The sequence below is a fragment of the Pinus tabuliformis genome, chromosome 5_2, assembly GCF_031772625.1.
Source record: "Pinus tabuliformis cultivar Carrire ecotype Pingquan chromosome 5_2, CPIR1, whole genome shotgun sequence".
Taxonomy (NCBI): Eukaryota; Viridiplantae; Streptophyta; class Pinopsida; order Pinales; family Pinaceae; genus Pinus; species Pinus tabuliformis.
Window position 1 is genome coordinate 1,138,071,103 of NC_142306.1, and position 4,253 is coordinate 1,138,075,355.

The 4,253-nt window shown below is 38.4% G+C and overlaps 1 pseudogene; it reads right to left on the bottom strand.

The window, feature by feature from the left end:
• Positions 1-341: 341 nt before the first annotated feature.
• LOC149163202 (putative pentatricopeptide repeat-containing protein At2g01510 pseudogene) lies at positions 342-3,542 on the bottom strand (annotated as a pseudogene).
• Between the last annotated feature and the right edge of the window lie 711 nt (positions 3,543-4,253).

Genomic DNA, 4,253 nt, shown 5'->3' on the forward strand with positions numbered 1-4,253 from the left:
TCAATGATCCCTTCTTCTTGCCATCAGTTTCTCATGTCTCTTCTATTGGAAATGAGACAATAGAGAACAAACAAATTGGTCGTTAAGCTAAAAAATTATAAACCCAATCCACACCCTTTGAAAATATTTTGGTCAGGGTTTCTAGACATTCGATTACATATTTGTTGAATTTCCTTCTTTCCTTTTGAAAAAATCAATCATATGTTCAAATCTTTAAAGAAGTTATACATTGTAAGAATACAAGAGAGGTGGGAGAACATGAATTGGTTGTCGCCCACCATGTCTGGTTACATATGATAACAGATGGCATGGTACAAAAGAACTCTACAACCCAGACAGAAGAAATGCAAAAAATTAGGTTATCATTTTCACACATCACCAATAATCCCCACAAGAACAGAACCCGTTCATGAAATGATGGAAGCGGGTTGCATCCCTTATGACAATTTCTCTTCCAACAATCTTGGAGATGAACTTAATAGCATTATGACAGTCACCACAGACACGAAGGTTTTTCACTACTCGAATAGTTTGCCAAGAAGGGGTGCTGATAAGCCCAAACGCAACTGCTAGTTTTTCACTGTGATAACAGAGGAACTTTTCTTTATGTTCCTCATCCACATTATGCAACACAAAACTTTTGTCTGGCACATAACCAGCTGCTTTCATCTGCCCAGCCAATTTATCTAATGCTGCATAAATCTCCTTAATTTGTGGGTGCAATGTATCATCTGAAACAAAGGCATGCACCCTAGCCTCAACCTCAATCCAGCTATATGCTGTTTCTTTCTTAACTCCCCGGTCATTCATCATTTTCCTCACCTTTGCTACATCATCCCACCTGCCAGCAGCGGCATATATATTAGAAAGTAGTATATATGGTGCTGCATTTTTTGGTTCCAACTTGAAAAGGCATTCTGCTGCACGTTCTCCCAGCCGAATGTTTCCATGAATTCTGCACGCACCAAGCAATGCCAACCACATAATAGCATCAGGTTCACATGTCATCTTGTTAAAGAAGTCTTCTGCTTCATCCAGGCATCCATAGCGACCAAGAAGATCGATCATGCAGGCATAGTGCCCTGCTCTTGGTGTTAGACAATGATCTCGACTCATGGAATTATAATATTGATAACCTTCATCCACTAGTCCAGCATGGCTGCATGCAGAGAGAACACTAATGAAAGTGACCTCGTCTGGCTTCATGTTAGAACGTAACATTTCTTCATATAGTCGGAGAGTTTCCCTGCCATACCCGTTCTGAGAAAATCCTGCAAGCATAGCATTCCATGAAATCAAATTCCGCTCAGGCATTTTTTTGAACACGTGGAGTGCACTCTCTATGCTTCCACATTTGGAATACATATCAATCAGAGCACTTCCAGCAAAGATATTTGTTACAAACCCAGTTTTAAAAGTATGGGTTTGAACCTGCTTTCCCAGTTCCAGGGCAGCTATAGTGGCAGCGGCTCTAAGAATGCTTGCAAAGGTGGCCTGGTCTGGTTTAACGCCTCTCCTTTGCATTTCTTGAAATAATTTCAAGGCATCCTCACTATGTCCTTTTTGTGCATAGCCTGCTATCATTGCAGTCCAGGAGATGACATTACGGTTAGGCCTTCTCTCAAATATTGAGCGCGCTTCCTCTAAGTCCCCACATTTGGCATACATATCAACCAGGGCATTTCCCACAAAGACACTAGAATTAAATCTTGTTTTGATGATTTGGGAATGAATTAGTTTCCCCTGTCTGAGAGATTGCAAACTAGCACATGCACTAAGAACACTCGCGAACGTAAAGTCGGTAGGCTTCATGCCTTCCCCTTGCATTTGTTGAAAGAACTTCAGGGCATTCTCTCCGTTCCCTTGCTGGGCATATCCCGTGATCATTGCATTCCATGAAATTCCATCCCGTTCAGGCATTTCAACGAATAGTTTGTTTGCATTGTCAATGCTCCCACATTTTGCATACATATCAACGAGGGCATTCCCCACGAAGACATTCGACTCATATCCGTTTAGAATGACATGAGCATGGATTTGTTTGCCCCTCTTTAGAGCTAGTAGGCTGGCACATGCACTGAGAACCCCGGCAAAGGTAAACTCAGATACATCTATCCCTTTCCTTTGCAATTGGCTATAAAGGCTCAAGGCATCTTCCCCGCGTTGGTGCCGAGCATATCCAGCAATCAAGGCATTAAATGAAACATCATCTTGCTCTGGCATTGTGTCGAACATGAGATGTGCCTCTTCCATATCTCCACATTTTGCATACATATCAACAATAGTATTCCTTATTAGCACATTTGATTCGTATCCAACTTGGATAATCTGACCATGAATCTGCTTACCATATTCCAGATTTCCAAGGCTGGAGCAAGCGCTAAGAACAGTGGAGAAAGTGATCCGGTCTTGGTTTACTCCTTCCCCTTGCATTTGGCGAAACAACTCAATGGCCTCCTCACCCCATCCATTCTGTGCATATCCTCCAATCATTAGAGTCCATGACACTGGATTTCTCTCAGGCATTTTGTCAAACATTTGGCGTGCCTCCTGTACCTTTCCAAGTTTAGCATACCCTGTTATCATAGTGTTCCATGAGAAGATATCTCTTGTTGGCATTTTGTCAAACACTTGGCGTGCAGCCACAACATTATTGCATTTTGCAAACATGTCAACAAGACGGTTGTCTAAATAGATGCCCGTCTCAAAGTTGGTTTTGGTCATATGGGTATACACCCTTTTACCTTGTGACAAGGATTTTGTGTCAATGCAAGCTTGCAAAAGCCGACCGTAGACGCTGGAGTCTGCTTGAACGCCATATGTTTCCAATTTATATAATATGTCAACTGCTTCTCTCAATCTATCCTCCTTGCATAAAATATCCACAGATGCTTTGAGCTGCTCTTCTATACTTATGTTAGGTTTAAGCCTATGCATGCCTGCACAGACATTCCCTTTGTCTTTATGTTGCTCAAATTTGTCTCCTAAAAATCGTTTGTTTGAAATTGGCGTCAAATCAACTTTGGTTTCAACCGTGGCTACACCACAATAGCTTTGATAATTATCGACTGTTAAGGCCTGTGTGTGGTTTCCAATGGAACCTAAAATCTTCTTATGGATGCCAATAGGGTTGCTTAGCTTCTTCATAACTGTATCGTTGCCAAATTCAACTCCATAAAATTCATTCTGAGATTTTATCTTATGCTGTCACCAAAGAGTAGCCTCAAAACAAAGTTAAAAGCTCTTCAAAAACATACATTGACCGACCCGATGGCATGGCTGGAGGTTGTCCTCGTGAAGCGAGGTGAATAGTTCCTGATCAGCAATAATAGTCCATTAGCAAAAACCTTGTTTCAATAAATGGCGGTAAGCCAGTCCTGATATTCTTTATGGTTGTAAGTCAGTTCTGATATTCTTTTCTTGTTTTTGTTCTGGAACGATGAAAAATTTTAATATAAATTTTTGAGGCATACATCAGCTGGTTTGGCTGGAATTTAGTGTTTTAATCTGATATCTATTTGGTATTAGGCTATTCCGATTCAAGCTTTTGTGATCTGGAATAATGAGAGATATTTTTGGTAGCTTTTGTGATTTATATCTGGAATAGTGAGAGATATTTCGAGTAGAAATCATATCAGGAGTATTTAGTGAAGGTGTTTAGAACCATCTAATGTCTATTTAGGATAATATGGAGAAACAAATCTTGGCATCAGATTGAATAAGGAGAATGATAGGTAGAAAAATTTAATTCTAACTGCAATTATTATTGTTGTTGATTTGTTTATTAATATATTTTTAATATTTTAAAAATAAACTAAAAAGAAAAAAATACAAACTAATTTTAGGACAAAAATCAAATATATAACTAAAGCCAAAATTAATGAACAAATGAAAATGAACATAAATAGATTACATTTAACAAATAGCTAATACGAATCTAAAACAAATGGAAAAAATCAAATATATAATTAAGGTCAAAAGTAATGAACAAATGAAAATGAACATAAATAGGTTGATAAATATCACAACGCAACTCAATGAAAAAAAACACACACACACAGACATATATATATATATATATATCCAAAAGAACAATCAAAATTGTATATATATATATATATGATGATGACGATGATGATGGTTAACATCCACTGAGACTAAACTTTGGTCTATCAGACCTAAAGAAACGAATTATTTAGTTTGATTTAAGATTTTATTCCTATGCTCAAAAAGCTTGGAGAGAAGCCTTCTGA